This window comes from Phyllobates terribilis, unplaced genomic scaffold (genome assembly GCF_046119375.1).
Source record: "Phyllobates terribilis strain yellow unplaced genomic scaffold, ASM4611937v1 Scaffold_117__1_contigs__length_5270597, whole genome shotgun sequence".
Classification (NCBI taxonomy): domain Eukaryota; kingdom Metazoa; phylum Chordata; class Amphibia; order Anura; family Dendrobatidae; genus Phyllobates; species Phyllobates terribilis.
In genome coordinates this window covers 2,625,221-2,648,124 of record NW_027362877.1, presented here as the reverse complement: position 1 = coordinate 2,648,124, position 22,904 = coordinate 2,625,221, and the positions used below count along the sequence as shown (strand labels likewise).

The 22,904-nt window shown below is 48.2% G+C and overlaps 1 protein-coding gene and 1 long non-coding RNA gene across 2 annotated transcripts in view; one reads left to right on the top strand and one right to left on the bottom strand.

The window, feature by feature from the left end:
* Window positions 1-22,904, bottom strand: part of LOC141201504 (uncharacterized) — an 82,223-nt gene that overhangs the window by 41,748 nt on the left and 17,571 nt on the right. The window lies entirely within an intron of this gene.
* LOC141201545 (uncharacterized) lies at window positions 1,324-14,880 on the top strand. The gene is made up of 3 exons (XR_012272947.1): window positions 1,324-1,642; window positions 5,644-5,719; window positions 13,442-14,880. It is a non-coding gene; the product is annotated as an uncharacterized lncRNA (long non-coding RNA).

Here is a 22,904-nt window from a genome sequence, read left to right as displayed (position 1 = left end):
TGTAATAATCTTCTGGTGGTCTCATCCTCGTCCATCCTCGGGGTCATTCAGGAGAAGGAGGGATGAACACTGGATCAGCTGGAGGGATCTCGTCCTGCCGGCGTCTTCATGATAAAGGAGAAGATGGAGATCACAGGGGACGATATAACGACAATCACTGAATTCTGCCCCAAATATCCGACATTTATCAGGAAGAATCTGGAGGAAAAGCCACAAACTCCACCGCAACCTCCTCCGCCGATCTGACCGCTCATTATCAGCCTCGTAGGAGGTCGGTCACCGTGGTAACTACAGCGCCAGCAGAGGACGGTCACCGTGGTAACTACACCGCCAGCGGAGGACGGTCACCGTGGTAACTACACCTCTAGTGGGGGGCGGTCACCGTGGTAACTCCACCTCCAGCGGGGGCGGTCACCGTGGTAACTCCACCTCCAGCGGGGGACGGTCACCATGGTAACTCCACCTCCAGCGGGGGACGGTCACCGTGGTAACTCCACCTCCAGCAGAGGACGGTCACCGTGGTAACTCCACCTCCAGCGGGGGATGGTCACCGTGGTAACTCCACCTCCAGCGGGGGATGGTCACCGTGGTAACTCCACCTCCAGCGGGGGACGGTCACCGTGGTAACTCCACCTCCAGCGGGGGCGGTCACCGTGGTAACTCCACCTCCAGCGGGGGACGGTCACCATGGTAACTCCACCTCCAGCGGGGGACGGTCACCGTGGTAACTCCACCTCCAGCGGGGGACGGTCACCGTGGTAACTCCACCTCCAGCGGGGGACGGTCACCGTGGTAACTCCACCTCCAGCGGGGGACGGTCACCGTGGTAACTCCACCTCCAGCGGGGGACGGTCACCGTGGTAACTCCACCTCCAGCGGGGGACGGTCACCGTGGTAACTACACCTCCAGCGGGGGCGGTGAGGTGAGGAGGAGCCGCTGCACATCCCCCATACAACACTGAGGAGCCGCAGTCACATGGAGCAGGAGCCTCCACAGGAACAGCTCTGATCTCACCCCACACTCTCCTCTCACAGATTCACCACAAACCCTCCCTGTAATCTCACCGGAATGGCGGGAAGCGGAAACCTGCTGCTGGCTGATACCAGAGAGCAAGAGCTGCGCACAACCAGGACGGAGCTGCTGCACTGAGAGCGGGAGGACCTGTGGTGACGTCACCGCCATGTGATCAGGGGGCGGAGCTCAGGAGAGAAGTGGTAAAGGACCTGTGGTGACGTCACCGCCATGTGATCAGGGGGCGGAGCTCAGTTGAGAGATGGCGAAGGACCTGTGGTGACGTCACCGCCATGTGATCAGGGGGCGGAGCTAAGGAGAGAAGTGGTGAAGGACCTGTGGTGACGTCGCCGCCATGTGATCAGGGGGCGGGGCTTCGGGTGGTGATTGGCTCCGCAGTGTTTCCTCACAGACTGTAATGAGTCTATAATCTATAGGCAGCGTCTAGATTGGAGTTGATTTCTGGAGGGGGAGGAGTGATTTCATTCTATCATGACGTCACCGGAAGGGGCGGGGCCTTCTCAGTCCAGTGGACACTATCCATCGTGCAGCTGCAGCAGTGGACATTGTGCCGGGACAGGAGGATGGTGATGAGGAGCTCGTGTTCAGCCGTCAGCTGTGAGGACTGAGGTGGGGAGAACTGACCATGTGAATAAATGTTGTAGAGGCATAAAGGGGTCAGCGTGGGTGGTGTGAGTGTGCATGGGGTATGTAGAGTGGCATCCAGGGGGCTGTGTGGCTGGTGTGAGGGGGTATGTAGAGTGGCATCCAGGGGGCTGCGTGGGTGGTGTGAGGGGGTATGTAGAGGGGCAACCAGGGGGCTGCGTGGGTGGTGTGAGGGGGTATGTAGAGTGGCATCCAGGGGGCTGCGTGGGTGGTGTGAGGGGGTATGTAGAGGGGCAACCAGGGGGCTGCGTGGGTGGTGTGAGGGGGTATGTAGAGGGGCAACCAGGGGGCTGTGTGGGTGGTGTGAGGGGGTATGTAGAGGGGCAACCAGGGGGCTGTGTGGGTGGTGTGATGGGGTATGTAGAGGGGCATCCAGGGGGCTGTGTGGCTGGTGTGAGGGGGCATGGGGTATGTAGAGGGGCATCAAGGGGGCTGTGAGGGGGTACGTAGAGGGGCAACCAGGGGGCTGTGTGATGGGGTATGTAGAGGGGCATCCAGGGGGCTGTGTGGCTGGTGTGAGGGGGCATGGGGTATGTAGAGGGGCATCAAGGGGGCTGTGAGGGGGTATGTAGAGGGGCATCAAGGGGGCTGTGAGGGGGTATGTAGAGGGGCATCCAGGGGGCTGTGTGGCTGGTGTGAGGGGGTATGTAGAGGGGCATCCAGGGGGCTGTGTGGCTGGTGTGAGGGGGTATGTAGAGGGGCATCCAAGGTGCTGTGTGGCTGGTGTGAGGGGGTATGTAGAGGGGCATCCAAGGTGCTGTGTGGGTGGTGTGAGGGGGGTATGTAGAGGGGCAACCAGGGGGCTGTGTGGGTGGTGTGATGGGGTATGTAGAGGGGCATCCAGGGGGCTGTGTGGCTGGTGTGAGGGGGTATGTAGAGGGGCATCCAGGGGGCTGTGTGGCTGGTGTGAGGGGGTATGTAGAGGGGCATCCAGGGGGCTGTGTGGCTGGTGTGAGGGGGTATGTAGAGGGGCATCCAAGGTGCTGTGTGGCTGGTGTGAGGGGGTATGTAGAGGGGCATCCAAGGTGCTGTGTGGGTGGTGTGAGGGGGGTATGTAGAGGGGCAACCAGGGGGCTGTGTGGGTGGTGTGATGGGGTATGTAGAGGGGCATCCAGGGGGCTGTGTGGCTGGTGTGAGGGGGCATGGGGTATGTAGAGGGGCATCCAGGGGGCTGTGAGGGGGTATGTAGAGGGGCATCAAGGGGGCTGTAAGGGGGTATGTAGAGGGGCATCCAGGGGGCTGTGTGGCTGGTGTGAGGGGGTATGTAGAGAGGCATCCAGGGGGCTGTGTGGCTGGTGTGAGGGGGTATGTAGAGGGGCATCCAGGGGGCTGTATGGCTGGTGTGAGGGGGCATGGAGTATGTAGAGGGGCATCCAGGGGGCTGTATGGCTGGTGTGAGGGGGCATGGGGTATGTAGAGGGGCATCCAGGGGGCTGTGTGGCTGGTGTGAGGGGGCATGGGGTATGTAGAGGGGCATCCAGGGGGCTTTATGGCTGGTGTGAGGGGGCATGGGGTATGTAGAAGGGCATCCAGGGGGCTGTGTGGCTGGTGTGAGGGGGCATCCAGGGGGCTGTGTGGCTGGTGTGAGGGGCATCCAGGGGGCTGTGTGGCTGGTGTGAGGGAGCATGTAGAGGGGCATCCAGGGGGCTGTGTGGCTGGTGTGAGGGAGCATGTAGAGGGGCATCCAGGGGGCTGTGTGGCTGGTGTGAGGGGGCATGTAGAGGGGCATCCAGGGGGCTGTGTGGCTGGTGTGAGGGGGCATGTAGAGGGGCATCCAGGGGGCTGTGTGGCTGGTGTGAGGGGGCATGTAGAGGGGCATCCAGGGGGCTGTGTGGCTGGTGTGAGGGGGCATGTAGAGGGGCATCCAGGGGGCTGTGTGGCTGGTGTGAGGGGGTATGTAGAGGGGCATCCAGGGGGCTGTGTGGGTGGTGTGAGGGGGGTATGTAGAGGGGCATCCAGCGGGCTGTGTGGGTGGTGTGAGGGGGTAAGTAGAGGGGCATTCAGGGGGCTGCGTGGTTGGTGTGAGGAGGCATGGGCTGTGCGTGTACAGGGGCATCCAAGGGCCTGCGTGGCTGGTGTGAGGGGGCATGGGCTGTGCATGTAGAGGGGCATCCAAGGGCCTGCGTGGTTGGTGTGAGGAGGCGTGGTCTGTGCATGTAGAGGGGCATCCAAGGGCCTGCGTGGCTGGTGTGAGGGGGCATGGGTTGTGCATGATGTACAGGGGCATCGAAGGGCCTGGGTGGTTGGTGTGAGGAGGCATGGGCTGTGACTTACAGGATCCATCGGTCGTGGTCTGTGACGTCTTATAGATGTGATCGGCACCTTAGTTACAGGATCCATTGGTCGTGGTCTGTGACGTCTTTTAGATGTGATCGGAGCCTTAGTTACAGGATCCATCGGTCGTGGTTGGTGACGTCTTGTAGATGTGATCGGAGCCTTAGTTACAGGATCCATCGGTCGTTGTTGTTGACGTCTTGTAGATTTGATCGAAGCCTTAGTTACAGGATCTGTCGGTCGTTGTTGGTGACATCTTATAGATGTGATTGGAGCCTTAGTTACAGGATCCGTCGGTCGTGGTCGGTGACGTCTTGTAGATGTGATCGGAGCCTTAGTTACAGGATCCGTCGGTCGTGGTCGGTGACGTCTTGTAGATGTGATCGGAGCCTTAGTTACAGGATCCGTCGGTCGTGGTCGGTGACGTCTTGTAGATGTGATCGGAGCCTTAGTTACAGGATCCATCGGTCGTGGTCGGTGTCGTCTTGTAGATGTGATCGGAGCCTTAGTTACAGCATCCATCGGTTGTGATCAGTGACGTCTTGTAGATGTGATCGGAGCCTTAGTTACAGGCTCCATCGGTCGTTGGTGACGTCTTGTAGATGTGATTGGAGCCTTAGTTACAGGATCCATCGGTCGTGTTTGATGTCTTCTTGTAGATGTGATCGGAGCCTTAGTTACAGGATCCATCGGTCGTGGTCGGTGACGTCTTGTAGATGTGATTGAAACCTTAGTTACAGGATCCATCTCTTGTGGTCGGTGACATCTTGTAGATGTGATCGGAGCCTTAGTTACTGGATCCATTGGTCGTTGTCGGTGACGTCTTGTAGATGTGATCACAGCCTTAGTTACAGGATCCATCGCTTGTGGTCGGTGACATCTTGTAGATGTGATCGGAGCCTTAGTTATAGGATCCATTGGTCGTGGTTGGTGACGGCTTGTAGATGTGATCGGAGCCTTAGTTTCAGGATCCATCGGTTGTGGTCGGTGACGTCTTGTAGATGTGATCGGAGCTTTTGTTACAGGATCCATCGGTCATGGTTGGTGACCTCTTGTAGATGTGATCAGAGCCTTAGTTACAGGATCCATCGGACGTGGTCGGTGACGTCTTGTAGATGTGATCGGAGCCTTAGTTACAGGATCCATCGGTCGTGGTCGGTGATAGCCCTTCGAAGAAAAGCTAATTTGGATTGAGATAATTAACTCTAAATCTGGCTGCCATTTTTGGTTCAAATTAGATAAATAGAATCAATACGATGCATCAGAGAAAAGAGAATAACAAACAGCCAGTGTCTGAGTGTACAATTATACCTGAGTCTCAGAAGCACAGTCACATATCTTTATTACAACAACAGAGAAGGGGAAGGTCTTTACAGGCTTTACATTACCTCATGCTGCAGATATTTTAATTGGGGAAAGAAAGCATTTTAATTGAAAATAACAAAATTGTAATTATGGAAACATCTGCAGATGTCCTTGAAACTAAAACTCTCTCTATCCAGTTAACTGTACTTAAAAAAACAGAGGAAATTGTAACAGAAACACAGCGCTACACCCTGTGTTATCGCTTTTTTGAATAACACTTATAAAACTAATATTAAAATTATCAAATATATAGGTAGATTTGTGTAAAATAATAATCAAAGTATAAATATTTACCACAACAATTCCTCCCTTTTTATTATTTACAGATAATTTATCCATCAGCTACTTCCCCATGCTATGGGATCCTGCAGGGGACAGATCCCGTTCACTGAGATACAGTGGGTACGGAAAGTATTCAGACCCCTTTAAATTTTTCACTCTGTTTCATTGCAGCCATTTGGTAAATTCTAAAAAGTTCATTTATTTTTCTCATTAAAGTACACTCTGCACCCCATCTTGACTGAAAAAAAACTGAAATGTAGAAATTTTTGCAAATTTATTAAAAAAGAAAAACTGAAATATCACATGATCATAAGTATTCAGACCCTTTGGTCAGACACTCATATTTAAGTCACATGCTGTCCATTCCCTTGTGATTCTCCTTGAGATGGTTCTACTCCTTCATTGGAGTCCAGCTGTGTTTCATTAAACTGATAGGACTTGATTTGGAAAGGCACACACCTGTCTATATAAGACCTCACAGCTCACAGTGCATGTCAGACCAAATGAGAATCATGAGGTTAATGGAACTGCCCAATGAGCTCAGAGAGAGAATTGTGGCAAGGCACAGATCTGGCCAAGGTTACAAAAGAATTTCTGCATTACACAAGGTTCCTAAGAGCACAGTGGCCTCCATAATCCTTAAATGGAAGACGTTTGGGACCACCAGAAGTCTTTCTAGATCTGGCCGTCCACCCAAACTGAGCAATCGTGGGAGAGGAGCATTGGTGAGAGAGGTAAAGAAGAACCCCAAGATCCCTGTGGCTAAGCTCCAGAGATGCAGTAGGGAGATTGGAGAAAGCTCCACAAAGTCAACGATCACTGCAGCCCTCCACCAGTCGGGCCTTTATGGCGGAGTGGCCCAACGGAAGCCTCTCCTCAGTGCAAGACATATGAAAGCCCGCATAGAGTTTGCTCAAAAGCACATGAAGGACTCCCAGACTATGAGAAATAAGATTGTGTGGTCTGAAGAGATGAAGATAGAACTTTTTGGTGATAATTCTAAGCGGTATGTGTGGAGAAAACCAGGCACTGCTCATCACATGCCCAATACAATCCCAACAGTGAAACATGGTGGTGGCAGCATCATGCTATGGGGGGGGTGTTTCAGCTGCAGGGACAGGACAACTGGTTGCAATTGAAGGAAACATGAATGCAGCCAAGTACAGAGATATCCCGGATGAAAACCTCTTCTAGAGTGCTCTGAACCTCAGACTTGGCCGAAGGTTCACCTTCCAACAAGACAATGACCCTAAGCACACAGCTAAAATAACAAAGGAGTGGCTTCAGAACAACTCTATGACCATTCTTGACTGGCCCAGCCAGAGCTCTGGCTATGGGTATTATTATTTCTATTGTAACCCTAATGTTGGTGCATACTTCCTACTGAGGCTGTTAAATCTTACCCAAATATACAGGGTGGTATCTTGATGGTATGGTGTGGCTAATGGGGTACAAAGATAGTGGGGCCATTCTTCATCAATGGAATCCTCAATGCCACTGGATATCTGAAATTGCTCCATGATGATGTGTTGCCCTCTTTATGCACTGAAGATGGCACGTTCCCTGAGTTTTTCCAACAAAATGGTGCACCACCACATTATGAGTGTCAGATCCGAGAATTCCTACATGACCAGTTTCCTGGAAAGTGGATTGGTCATCGTGGGCCAGTTGAATGGTCACCAAGGTCTCCCGATCTGACACCCTTAGACTTTTATCTTTGTTTTCATCTAAAGGCAATTGTCTATGCTGTGAAGATACGAGATGTGCAGCATCTGAAACAACAGATACTGGAAGCCTGTTCTAGCATTTCTTCTGTGGTGTTGCTATCAGTGTGTCAAGAGTGGGAGAATAGGGTTGCATTGACAATCCAAGACAATGGGCAGCACTTTGAACACATTTTATAAGTGGTCATAAACTTGTAAAAAACTCATGAAAGAATAAAGTTATGTTAAAACCAAGCACACCGTCTGATATCGGACATATATGGTCTAATTAAAACTCCCCGGGGGGATCCACCTCCTAAACACTCATACATGACTAAGTGGGAGAGGTTTCTGGGAAAGGAACTAACACCGTGGTGTTGGCAGTCCATCTGGGATAAAGCATCCAAAACCTCTCTTTGCACTTTGTACAAGGAGAACCAATTATAAATTAATGATGTTTTAGGATCATACCCCTGAACTATTACACAAATTAAACCCCTCTGTCCCGGATGGATGCTGGCGCTGCGGAGCTGCTAAGGGGTCCCTTATCCACATTTTGTGGACCTGCCCGATCCTGACCCCATTATGGGGAAATGTCAGATCCCTCCTGCGGGAAGTATTGTTCACTGAAATCCCTCTAGACCCGGCTATATATTTATTAAATGTTACTCCAAGAGGGATGGGTAAAAAGTCCTCAAAGCTGCTTCTACACATCCTAACAGCAGCTAGATGCCTCATAGCTCTTCATTGGAAAAAAACGCTCCCCCCCCCCCCCCCTCTAATAGAGATCTACTAAGTAGAATTGTGGATATACGAAGAATGGAACACCTGACGGCAGTAATAAACGCCAAATTAGATGTATTCAATAAGGTGTGGGGACCATGGGACTATTAATGGGCCCAATTTAATACCTGATATTTGTTCAAGGAAAGTAGAACAGAGTTTACTGCTGAAATCTTCCAGTATTTTGCCTTATTACCCTTCCCATTCCCCCTGTTGTTTTCCTGTCTGTGTCATAAAGGTTAGTAGTGTTTCTGAAATTGTAAACCAATATAGATTATAGCAAATGATTGAGTAAGCGAGCAGCTCCTACAGTTACACCAACTATGGAAATATTCAGCTCCTCGTATAATAGTGCATGGACTAAACACTGTTTATTAGGAGTCTGCAAGTAGAACGCAGATAAGTGTATGATCCATAGCGGATTTCCAACATGCTCTATTAATTTCAGTTTATGCGTTATTTCTTTGGTTCTATTGTTAAGCTTATACATTTTCAATAAAATTTACAGTATTAAAAAAAAACAACCAAGCACACCATTGTTTTTCTTATGAAATTCTCATTAAGTTTGATGTGTCACATGACCCTCTTCCCATTGAAAAAAAAATAGTTGGATCCAAAATGGCCGAATTCAAAATGACCGCCATGGTCACCACCCATCTGGAAAAGTTTCCCCCTCCCATATACTAATGTGCCACAAACAGGAAGTTGATATCACCAACCATTCCCATTTAACTTGGGTGTATCCATATAAATGGCCCACCCTGTAGTAACTCATACACATATATATTTACCTGTGTTATCCATATTGGATATATTGGGGCCCCCTGTATATGGACATGGTGTCGCTTGACTTGATCCATTTTTCCCATGCTTTGTTGTTTCTACTATATACTTTACACTATTGTCATTTTAATAAGAATATTTTCTAATAAAATCTATTTTATGTCATAATTACTCATGTTTCTCCTTTACGATATCTTGCTGTTTGAGTTGGCTTCTTTGTGATTTGGGCCCGGCCTTGTTTTAACGGTTCCTTATTCCACTTTCTATACAATATGTTGGTCTTTTTTTGTTTAGAAATATGGTGACATGGTTGTCCCTGGGTGAGTGTGGGGTGCTGTAGTTTGGGCCGTATGCTGTGGAAGTCTTTACTCACTTTCATCCTTGGTTCAGACGGGTTCAGATCTTCTGCGCTTTGAATAAAAGACGACACAGTTCTTTAAAAACAAAACAGTCCAGTTTACTTGTTCAGCACGGCCTTAGAAACGGGATTACAGGTACAACACTTGTTGCAAAAGATGGCATTCACAGATGGTAAAACACAGTCTTAATCCCCACACGGTGCTAATCACGGTGTGACTCGGACCTAGGGGAAACTGCCTCTGGACTTTCTCGTGGAGAAGTTCCTGCTTCACTCCACGGCTCCCAATACCTAACTCTAGCAGGGACTACCTTGCTCCTGAGGCTCCCTAGTCCAGGCACGTCCGTTACTGCCTATCGCCTGGAAGAGGCCAGGATCCACAAATTGACCTTTAGAGTATAGATTATACTGTGGTGTGCCCGTTCCTTTTAATCTTCCTGGTTTCTCCCACATACACGGTTCTCTCTTCTTCTCTGTCCTTCCTCACTCACTGCTACTTCTTAAATAACCAAGATGGCCAAATCTCACTCCCAGAGATCCCTCAGTCTCTAGCTTGTCACTGAGGACAGCCCCGAAACTAGTTAACCCTGTGTCCCACTGACATAAGGGTACTGTAGTATCAAACCGTACCTCTCCTGCCATCTAATGCCCATACCTGAAAATAACACCTTTTCAGATGACTAAAACACGCATAGAATTACTAAAACAGTACAGTTCTACAGGGGAGTGGAGTAGACATCCCCCACACAACCCGCACAATATGACAGTGTATCAGAGGATATTGGGCTATGGGTGCATATCCAGTAGTTCTTAGGACAGTCTTTATAAACTGTGTCTCAAAGCAGGACTTGGTGATACTTATGAGTTTGTTGTCCCAGTCCTCTCCTCTTTTTTTACGTCATTGAGAGTTAGGGCAAGGGATGCAATTGCCATCAGAATGGTCCAAAGGGGCAGGGTCATCATCTTTGCTGCTGCCGGGGATCAAGACCATTTTCCAGTGGCTGGCATTGATCCAAGTATCTTTGCCTTGGAGGTTGACAGAAATAGCAGTGGTCAGTACTTAAAATGGCTCACTGTATCTGGGTTCATTAGTCTCCTCATATGTCTCTTGACCACGACCCAGTCTCCTGGTACCAGTGTGTGTGCCATTTATACAGTTGAGGTCTGGGATGGAGGAAAAAACACGGTTGTGAGTAACAGTCAGATGTTTGTGCAACTCCAAGACATATTCAGTGAGTGACCTGTATGAGATCGGCAGCTGCTGCTGGAAATACAAGATCCCGACCGACTAGGGAACACCTTTTATGAGTAAGGTGATGAGGGAGTTCCGCAAGGTCCTACAAATCTCCCAACTGAGAACTTCAGTGTACCATTCTCAGACAGATGGCCTGGTGGAAAGATTTAATAAAACATTGAAGAGTATGCTAAGGAAGGCCATAGAACAGGATGGTAGAGACTGGGACCGTCTCTTACAGTATCTGTTGTTCTCCATCCAAGATGTTCCACAGTCATCTACGAGGTTCTCGCCATTCGAACTTCTGTATGGCCGACATCCACGAGATCTCCTGGATATAGCCAAGAAAACCAGGGAAGCTGAGGTCACGCCCCACAGAAGCATCATCGAGCATGTGACACTGATGCAGCAGAGGACCGAGAAGGTGATGCCCATCGTAAAAGGTCATCTCTTGCAGGCACAAGAAGCTCAGGCCAGGTTCTACAACCGGTCAGCCAGAGTGAGGAAATTCAGTACCAGAGACCAAGTGCTCGTGTTAATTCCTACTGTAGAGAGTAAGTTCTTGGCCAAATGGCAAGGGCTGTATGAGGTGGTGGAGAAGCTTGGTTATGTGAAATACAAGGTTCATCAACCAGGACGACGTAAGCAGTACCAGATATACCACTTCAACTTCATCAAGCCGTGGCAAGACAGGGAGGCTGTGGAAGCTCTAAGCTTGCTGGGCAAGCCTGAACGTGACGTTGGAGGAGTCGCAATAGCAGAAACGCTAACGAAGGCCCACAAACAGCAGTGTCGGGAGTTATTGCAGAAGAACCGGGATCTGTTATCGGAATTGCCGGGCTGCACAAGGGTCATAGAACACAAGGTTCTGACAGAGCCACCTGTGCGGGTGAACTTGAAGCCCTATCTGATTCCTGAGGCCCAACGAGAGTTGATCTCCAAAGAGGTGGCTGGTACGCTGAAACTCGGTGTCATTGAAGAATCCAAGAGCGGTTGGTCGAGCCCGATCATCTTGGTCCCAAAGCCCGATGGTGAGTGGAGATTTTGCAACGACTATCGGAAGTTGAATGAAGTCTCCAAATTCGATGAATATCCCATGCCACGCGTCGACGAGCTGATCGAGAGGCTTGGGACAGCAAGGTACATAACCACCTTGGATTTGATGAAGGGATATTGTAGATCCCCCATGGCACAGGGAGCCAAGGAGAAGACTGTGTTTTCCCCGCCGGATGGATGCTTCCAGTATATCCAGATGTTGTTTGGACTGCAAGGGGCCCCTGCAACCTTCCAGAGAGTTATGGATTGAATTCTTGCACCCCATAAACAATACGCTGCGGCATACCTGGACAATATTGTTATCGTCAGCTTGGACTGGCAGAGTCATCTGGAAAAAGTCCAGGTGGTGTTTGAAGGCGGGGTTTTGAATAAACCCGAAGAAATGTGCTATGGGGAAAGAAGAAGCCAAATACCTAGGTTATGTCGTTGGTAGAGGTGAGATCAAACCCCAAATTAGTAAAGTGGAGGCAATCTAAACCTGGCCGAGACCCCTGTCAATAAAACAGGTTAGAGCCTTCCTGGGGATCGTGGGATACTACAGAAGGTTCATCCCAAACTTCGTCATGATGGCCATACCCCTGAATGACCTTCTTAAGGGGACAAAATCAGCCATGGACTGCAAAGGCGGAGACGACCTTTAAAGAAATGAAAGTGGGTCTGTGTAGGCAACCGGTCATTGTTGCCTCTGACTTCAAGAGAGTTTTTACTCCAGACAGATGCCTCAGATGTGGGTTTAGGAGCTGTCCTTTCCCAAGAGATACACGGGGAGGAGCACCCTGTCCTCTACCCGAGTAGGAAGCTGTCCTCCTGCGAGAAAAATTATGCGGTCATAGAGTAGGAGTGCTTGACCATAAAGTGGGTGGTGTAAACGTTGTGGTACTATCTGCTAGGTCGAAAATTTAGACTGGTATCCGACCAAGCCTCACTCGGATGAGGGAAACAAAAAGGAAAAATGCCAAGGTCACCCGCTGGTTTTTAGCCCTACAGTATTTCAACGATCATGTAGAACATAGAGCAGGGAAGCTACATGGTAATGCTGATGCCCTCTCGAGAATCCCCTGTCTAGTGGTAGAAGGTGCCAAGCCCCACGGCTTTAGGCAGAGGGGGGAGGTATGTAAGGTGGCTAATGGTCACATAATCTATGGGAAGTATGTGTCACAGAGATGGCTGGTCTCTGTGATGTAGCCCGGAGTGTTTCTCTAGTGTACCCACGCACTAAGAGGACTAATTGGTGCACCTGGGAGCCGGCTTACGGGTTGTTAGGAGAGAATGGACGGGTCCAACAACCCACATACCTCACCTCTGGGTGTGGTTAACAGCCTATAAAATGGAGGCTATTTGGCACATTGTCTGTGTGTTTGGAGGGAGAAGGCCTTCTGTGTGTGGTTGGCTCCTGACCGAGCCAGGATACTGGACATTACACAACCTTTGTGCCCACAGGACTGATTAAGCAGAGACCTGCTAAGGACACTTTACTTTGTTTGTCTGAACTAAAGGCTGTTTGTTTTCTTTTTCTTGCTTGTCTGTTTATGAAGCAATAAACCGACATGGACTCTTAAAGGAACATGCTCACTGTTTTCCTCCCTTCGCATCCAAGTGAGTAAAACCCCTATAAGAGGTAGACTTGCTGGTGTGTTTTGGATCATTGTCCTGCTGCATAACCCAAGTTTGCTTCAGCTTGAGGTCACAATCAGATGGCCGGACATTCTCCTTCTGGAATTTTTGGTAGACAGCAGAATTCATGGTTCCATTTATCACAGCAAGTCTTCCAGGTCCAGAAGTAGCAAAACAGCCCCAGACCATCACACTACCACCACCATATTTTACTGTTGGAATGATGTTACTTTTCTGAAATGCTGTGTTACTTCTACGCCAGATGTAATAGGACATACACCTTCTAAAATGTTACATTTTTGTCTCGTCAGGGCACAGAGTATTCTCCCAAAAGTCTTGGCGATCATCAAGATGTTTTCTGGCAAAACTGAAATGAGCCTTTGTTCTTTTTTCTTAGCAATGGTTTTCGTCTTGGAACTCTGCCATGCATGCCATTTTTGCCCAGTCTCTTTCTAATGGTGGAGTGAACACTGACCTTAACTGAAGCAAGGTGTGGCAGTAATCAGCCCTGTGTGTGGCTAGAGAAATTGTACTCAGCTTCCCAAAGATGTTATAAACCACAGTTAACTTATGTTTTATGGGGGCAATCGCTTTTTCACACAGGGCCCTGTAGGTTTGGATTTCTTTGACCCTTAATAATAAAGATCTTCATTTGAAAACTTAATTTTGTGTTTACTTGTGTTATCTTTGTCTTTTATTTAAAATTGTTTTGTGATCTGAAACATTTAAGTTTGACAAACATGCAAAAAAAAAGAAATCAGGAAGGGGGCAAATACTTTTCACAAGACTGTAAAATTTTTTGGACTAACTGCTATGTGTGGTGGAAAACAAACACTGGGGGTACATGGGGTGCAGGCTGTATATGGGCAGGGCATGTTGGGCTATACGCTGCATGTGGGGGATACATGGAGTGCAGGCTGTATATGGGGTGCTGCCTGTATGGGGAGTACATTGGGGTGGTGAGTAAATGAGGATGTTGGCTGTGTGGTGAATACATGGCACGTTGGCTGTGTGGGGGGTACATGGTGCGCTGGCTGTGTTGTGAGTACATGGCACGTTGGCTTCTCATGGGGTGCTGGCTACATAGGGTGTTAACTGGGTAGGGACTACATAGGGTGTTTGCTGTGTGGGGGTACATGGGATGTTTGCTGTTATGGTTGGTACATGGGGTGCTGGCTGCATGGGGAGTACATGGGGTGCTGGCTGTATTTGGGAGGTACATGTGGTACTAGCTGTGTGATATAGCGACATAAATGAGGGGAAGCTAAGTGCTCCTAAGTGGAGCTGAATATTCAGTAAGGGCACAGTATGGGAGGCAGTATATAGGAGGGACATTATGTAGGCACAATATGGAGGGAGTACAGTGTGAAGATGGGGCACAGTATGGAGAGGGCGCATTGTGGGGAGGGGCACTGAAGATGGGGACAGAGTGGAGGCTATAGGTCATAACGTAGGTATAGTGTGTAGGATGGACAGTGTATAGGTCATAGTTGTTAAGGGGCGATGGTGTGGTGGATATCTATAATATAACGGGAGATGCGTGTCTCTGTCTGAAGCCTTTATAGACTGCGCAAGCGCGACACGCCTGTGCAATCTGGCTCCAGACAGAAGACCGCATGGAGCCGTTACAGGTAAGAAGAGTGTGTGGCGTCGGAGATCACGGTATGCGTAGACACTGAATGCATACCGCGATCTCCGGCGCCATACTTACCTGACCAGTAGGAGTGTTGCCGCGGCGCCTCTCTTTGCCGGAGACTGGGGCAGGAGTGAGGCGTCGGAATCGGCGCATGCGCATAGTGCTATCCGGCGCCATTTTACTGAAGACACATTTGCAGTGTGTCTTCAACAAAATGGCGCCAGACAGCGGGGTATGGGCACGCGCGTACTCTGGTGCCACACTCCTACCCCAGCCTCCGGCAGAACAGGACACCTCAGCGCTGGAGCACAGGGAAGAAAGGTGAGTACAAGTGTTTATTTTTTGTATGTGTGCAGCGTGAAAGGGATGAGGGGTACCATACATACCAGGATTGGGGTGTGAGGGGGCCACACATACCAGGATTGGGAGGATGTGGGGTACCATGCATACCAGGATTATGGGGTTAGGGGACCATACATACCAGGATCGGGGGGTGAGGGGACCATGCATACCAGGATGAGGGGTACCACACATACCAGGATTGGGGGGTGAGGGGACCGTGCATACCAGGATTGGGGGGTGAGGGGTACCACCCATACCAGGATTGGGGGGTGAGGGGTACCACACATGCCTGGACTGGGGGGTGAGGGGACCATGCATACCAGGATGAGGGGTACCACAAATACCAGGATTGGGGGATGAGGGGTTCCATGCAAACCATGATTGGGGGATGAGGGGTTCCATGCAAACCATGATTGGGGGATGAGGGGTTCCATGCAAACCAGGATTGGGGGATGAGGGGTTCCATGCATACCAGGACTGGCGGGTGAGGGGACCATGCATACCAGGATGAGGGGTACCACAAATACCAGGATTGGGGGGTGAGGGGACCATGCATACCAGGATTGGGGGGTGAGGGGACCATGCATACCAGGACTGGGGGGTGAGGTGACCATGCATACCAGGATTGGGGGGTGAGGGGTGCCATGCATACCAGAATAGGGATGAGGGGTACCATACATACCAGGATAGGAATGCAGGGTACCATGCATACCAGGATAGGGATGAGGGGTGCCATGCATACTAGGATGAGGGATTGGTTGCCATGCATACCAGGATGAGAAATGGGGTGCTATGCATACCAGGATGAGGGGTACCATACATATCAGGATTGGGGGATGAGTGGTGCCATGCATACCAGGATGAAGGACTGGGTACCATACATACCAGGATTGGGGGATGAGGGGTGCTATACATACCAGAATTGGGATGAGGGGTGCCATGCATACCAGGATAAGGGATGGGGTGCCATGCATACCAGGATAGGGATGAGGGGTGCCATGTATACCAAATTTGGGATGAGGGGGCCATGCATACCAGGATTGGGATGAGGGGTGCAATGTATACCAGATTTGGAATGAGGGGTGCCATACATACCAGGATTAAGAATGAGGGGTGCCATGCATACCAGAATTGGGGATGAGGGGTGCCATGTATACCAGGATTCAGATGAGGGGCGATGCATACCAGGATAGGAATGAGGGGTACCATGCATACCAGGATTGGGGATGAGGGGTGCAACGCATACCAGGATAGGGATGTGGGGGGGCCATGCATACCAGGATTCGGATGAGGGGCCATGCATACCAGGATAAGGGGTACCATGCATACTAGGATGTGGGTGAGGGGCCCATGCATACCAGGATGAGGGATATCATACATACCAGGATAGGGAAGAGGGATGGGGTACCATGCATACCAGGATAGGGATGAGGAGTACCACACATACCAGGATTGGGGATGAGGGGTGCCACGCATACCAGGATTGGGGATGAGGAGTGCCACGCATACCAGGATTGGGGGTGAGGGGTGCCACGCATACCAGAATTGGGGGTGAGGGGTGCCACGCATACCAGAATTGGGGGTGAGGGGTGCCACACATACCAGGATTGGGGGTGAGGGGTGCCATGCATACCAGGATTGGGGGTGAGGGGTGCCATGCATTCCATGATTGGGAATGAAGGGTGCCATGCATTCCAGGATAAGGATGAGGGGTGCCATGCATACCAGGATAGGATGGAGGGGACAGGAGGGGGGCAGCACAAATACCAGGAGGGGGGCAGCACATACCTGCATGGGAGACCATATACCTATAAAAATGCTCGCCACCTGGGCGTAGAACAGGTTCAATAGCTAGTAGTATACAAGGGAGGATGGTGTGGAGGCAATATTTTATAGGAGAGGAGGCCATGTATCATAAGAGGGACAGTGTGGATGTCATTTTTTGTGTATGGAGCACAGGGAGGCGCTATTATTTATTCAGGGGCACAGCACAGGCTTAATTACGGCACAGCAGGGGCAGCTATTTTTATTCAAGCGGCATTATAATGACACTTGGCACTGTGTCGACATGTGCTGCCGAAGACTGAAGAAAAGAACATCTGTTGAGACGAGCTACGGATGTAAAAACTTACCCTGGAATCAGGGTCAGATGAAGAAGAAAAGGATGTGAGCAACCAGAGAAGAAGTCTCCTATAAGGTACCGGGATCTAAGGCTGCATTTACAATGGACAAACGCGGCACCTAAATGCCCCCTGACTGGTTATATGGAGCCGATCGGCAGTCGTTTAATCACCTGTGAACCTTAATATGATGGTTCTGTGCGCCGAGAATAGCATTGTCCTCGGCAGCACGTTTACACAGGATGATCTGCTGCCTAGAACAGGAATATTTAAGCTTAATGATTTCACCTGATGAACTAATGTTTTGCTCATATATCGGGTGACTGTCAGCCTGTTTAGATAGGCCGATCAGTATCCGATTATTGGCCGGTGTAGATGCACCTTAAAGAGTCGCCCTGAGCAACGTTTCCCCCAGGATTCCAAAGAATCCATGTAACCAGTCTCGCCCCTATCTGAACCTAGCGGCGTGCGTGTAACATTGGTGGCCCGTACGGGGAGTCCTGAGCAGGAATTAGCGTGTAGAGGGAGAAGAGGAAAACTGTCTGGAAAAAAACAGCAGCACAACTCTACTCTGCTACACCAGTTAAAGGGGACCAGCCCTAAAGAAAACTCACTAGCAGCAATGGATGTGGAAATACAAATGGACAGAATTAGTGAGCTGCTTCTTCAGTTAACCTGTGAAAAATTGAGAACAGTAGCAGAACATATAAAGATGTCAGAAGAACAGATTTCGAAAGCACACAACCGCAGACAACTGTTAGCTGCCATTAATTAAAAAATGGATGAGCTGGGGGAGAAAGAAGCTGAAGACGTCATGGGGACTGTCCTCCAGGAGCTAACACAGTTTCTAACCAGGTTGAAGTTGGAGGATGGAGGGGCAGCACCAATTACCAAAAGCGGGAATCTCTGTCCGCAGACTGAACTACAGGTATTGGAATAACTAGTAGACTACCTGGTAAAACCACCCATCTTGGGATATCCTGATTTCAATTTACCATTTGTTCTTCATTGTGACGCTTCTCAAGTTGGACTGGGAGCTGCCCTGTATCAGCATCAAGATGGAAAAATGAGAGTGATTGGTTACGGTTCTAAAACGTTGACAGACGCCGAGGAGAATTACCATCTAAATTCCAGAAAATTGGAGTTCCTGGCATTGAAATGGGCTATCTGTAAACAATTTAGAGATTATCTCTACTATACCAAAGAGTATGAGGTATACACTGACAACAACCCTTTGACCTATGTCCTTACTACAGCCAAAGTGAATGCAAAGGGTCAGAGATGGGTCGCTGAACTAGCTGACTTCAATTTCAGCATCAAGTACAGGCCAGGAAAATGCAACGCGGATGCTGACCCGTACACAAATCGCAGAAAAGAGAGGTAATATTGTACAGTAAAAAATACATTTCAACCGGCCCCGGAGAGCTTTTTTTCGAACGTGGCAACAACAAACTGATGTATTCAACGACAATGAACACTCCTCTCCAGATGATGATACCTTGCACCTGTCCATATTGCAAATGGAGCCAACAGCGGTATCAATAGGGAATAAGATAGATTTTTACAAATTTTTTGCAGCACGCAGTATAAGGTAATAACACCTGGCTGTATCGGTGTAATATGCTTTCCATACTGCGATAGCTCACCCATAAACAAATTTCAGATAAGAGAGGTAACGTTGTAGAATATGGAATCAATTTGAATTGGCCTTCCCATTATTAAATGTAAAAATAGTGAAAAAAACAAGACAAAACAAGCCAAACAAAGTTGGCAAGAAAAAGAGGGTATATATATTATTATGTAAACCAAACAGAAAAAAATACCCAGTAAAATTTAACTTTTAATAATTACCATTAAAGGTGTACTAAATAGTCCAAATGGGACAAAAACATAACTACACCTATCAATAAAAACATATATGGGGAAGGATAGTCAGGGTAGAAAAAATATGTATGCAATCAGACTTACCCTAAATAACCCTTGTGGGATGGAATACCCTACCTACCAGCGGAGTATTTTCACCCTAACGATAAGAGTTGGTGTCCCCGCTCCATGGAGGCTGTCCCTAACCTGTCCCTAGATCTCCCTAAACAAACACACAGATGACAAAGTTTGACCAGCATCGAATACAATCATGTCATAATTGACATGCTAAATATCACACAACATGTATGTAAATAGGGAAAAAAAAAATGCAAAGACAGAGGAAATGTTATCCCCTAAATATAACAAGGAACAGGAACTAGCCTCCCAACACTAGTATATATAAGTGTGAGCCCCACAATAGCCACTCACAGGATCCCACACAATTAGACAGAAATACACTGGTCAAAGACAAGTAAATGGACTTATCTGGTCTCTAGTCCATCTGGGGGTCCCGACAGATGTCTTAGAAGATAATTCTTTAGGCCCTTTGATAGGTGACTATATAGTCCCAATCACAGGATAAATTCACACTTGTGGACTTCACACAAATTTTTCAGTCGAGCCGGGCATCCACTTTCTTGGTCACTCAGGGTGATATAGACCCAGCAGCAAACAATGTCCCTTTTAAAGTAGTCCCAATGCGTTTCGCCCCCTCCTCGATCCAGGGCTCATCAGGGGACAAACCAAATGTTAGAGGAGAAAGACCATAGTTGTTGCACTGATAATAAGTGCTTCCATGCCGGAATATAGCCGTGCCTGGAACAACAAACAACACCATATATTTATACCTCCTCTCAAGATAATGTGCGCCAATTCATTCAAAATTCCCCCAGAAGAAGATCTCCTTTGATTGCAGTCTCTTCCGGTATACCCTGGAGGTGAACCGCAAAGCTGCGTTCCATAATTTGTATAGTCCTATATTACGTAACTTCCGGTTGCGTAATTGTGGTCACTTCCGGTGTTACCCTGGAGGTGGAACGCAAGCTGCGTGCCATAGTTTATATGATTCCACAGTTGCGCAGTACATTGTAGGGCGCACTTAAAGCTAATGCCACATGGCTCACATTGTGACGTATATCGCGTCACTTCCGGTAATACCATGGAGATGAACCACAAGCCTCATTCAACCACGAGACCACGGTAACCACGGGAATTGGACGCACACAGCGTTCTACATAATGATGTCAGTGTATGTCTAATAGACTCTCTCTTTCTCGATATGGCAGTATTGGCTGCAATAACAGAACAGCAGACATTCCCATCATAAAGATGGTAGAGCGCACAAAGTTGCAAGTGTAAAACTTCTCAATAGAAAAATCTTCGAAACGCTTGTATCATAAGGGGGAGTCAATCCTACCCCCAAGAGGGAGGTATTAAATATACCATAATAAGTACTGACAAGTCCATCACAATAAAGCACATGTACATGAGTACCTATATAGTAGACCATCCACTGTCAATAGGCAGCGTGTTGTAAGAAAATGCAGTTTTAACCCAATGTCAATCATAACATATGGAGTATGAATAAATAGTCCCAATCAATCAGTAAAAAAGATACAGTTACTGGGATCGAATACAAATAGAAATCCATTCAAGAGGCCAAAAATGATTTCATCCGTTAGGGCTAGTCAGAAAAAGAGGCTAAACAAAGCTAGAGAAATTCAGGTGTTCATTAATGCCTCCAGGGTTCAAAGATTCAAGCCAGAAAATCCATCTGGATTCCCGCTATAAAATCCTCCTATTCCAGTCGCCCTGGCGAACTGAGGGGCCAACAACTTCGATTGAGCGGAACGTAATAGATTTAAGATCTCCTCCATGAGCAATGTTCACATGTTTCGCTCGGGGTGTGTCTTTTATTTCTAATATCCCGCAGATGTTCACCAACGCGAACTTTAAATTGTCTCTTAGTCTTTCCCACATAGTCTTTTGGACAGGTGCATGTGCACATGTAGACAACGCCCATAGTTTTGCAATTGGCAGAATGTTTGTTCCTATACGTGCGTCTGGTTACCGCACTCTGAAAGGTATCTGAAGGCGAGACGTATCTACAGAAACTACATTGGCCACACCTAAAAGTGCCCACTGACCTTCTATCCAGCCAGGTGCCTTCTTTTTTAGGTGGAACAAAGTGGCTATGTACAAGATGGTCTATAACTGATCTGCCTCTCCTACAGGTCACTGATGGATAGTCCGTAATCCACTTAGATACATCAGGGTCAGTCCTTAAAATGGCCCAGTGTTTTCTCAAAATTGTCATAATCCTTGGATGTTGATCATCATACGTCCTGATTAATCTAGTCAGAGGAGTCTGTTCAGACCTGGCTCGGGGTACCAGCAGTTTAGACCTATCCTGTTTCAAAGCATGATTATATGCTTCATTAACCACCTTAATCGGATAGTTTCGATCAATGAATCGTTCCTTCAAGTCCTTTGCTCTATGGAGAAAGTCTGACTCAGAGGAACAATTTCTCCTCAGTCTTAAAAATTGACCTTTAGGGATTCCCTGTTTTAAGGGGGTAGGATGATAACTCCCCCATCTTAGTAGACTATGTGCCGCTGTCGGCTTCCTAAAGATAGATGACCTCAGGGAACCAGATCCATCAACTGAAATAATAACATCCAAAAAGGCAATTTTATTGCCACCAATCTCATAGGTGAATTTTAGGCCAAGATTATTTATATTAAGACGCTGTATAAACCTAATGAAGGACGCTTGGTCCCCAGTCCAGAGGACGAGGATATCGTCAATGTAACGGCCCCATATTGATAGGTGTAGTTATGTTTTTGTCCCATTTGGACTATTTAGTACACTTTTAATGGTAATTATTAAAAGTTACATTTTACTGGGTATTTTTTTCTGTTTGGTTTACATAAATGTAAAAATAGAAGTTCCAGTGGAGATCCAACAGTAAATGAAGATTAAGTTTATTCACAAAGTAGTTAAACGGCAGCAACACGACCAGCTAGTGTGAATACCAACGCGTTTCCACCACCTAAGGGGAATGATGTATTTATCGTCATGTGCATGCAATAACTAACAGTATGGGGAATAATACCTGACTGCAGTGATCAATATTTTAGATTAAATCCTGCCTCACGTTCAGACCTAGCAGCACCCTGGTGCCGAGTTGGAAGATCCAATAGGATTCTCGGTTTAATACCATTCTTCTGTAATTTCCACCTCTGCTAGATTTATGGACTTTATCAATAGCTCTAAATTTGAGTCCTGACAAATCACCCTTATGTACAGTATATTAACAAAATGACGAGATACTGCAGAGATCAGAGAGATGTTAATAGCTGTTGTGCTGGTTGCATCCAACATACTGAACGCGGCCCTGAACACAATCAACTAAGGCTATGTGCCCACCATGCAGAAATGCTCCGGAGTTTTCCTGAGCGTTTCTGCATCTCCCTGGCAGAAAAAACGCATGCGGATTGTACATGCGGATTGTACATGAGGATTGTACATGCGGATTGTACATGCGGATTATACATGAGGATTGTACATGCGGATTGTACATGCGGATTGTACATGAGGATTATACATGCGGATTGTACATGCGGATTGTACATGAGGATTATACATGCGGATTGTACATGAGGATTGTACATGCGGATTGTACATGAGGATTATACATGCGGATTGTACATGTGGATTGTACATGTGGATTGTACATGCGGATTGTACATGCGGATTGTACGTGCGGATTGTACATGTGGATTGTACATGCGTTTTTCCTGCCAGGG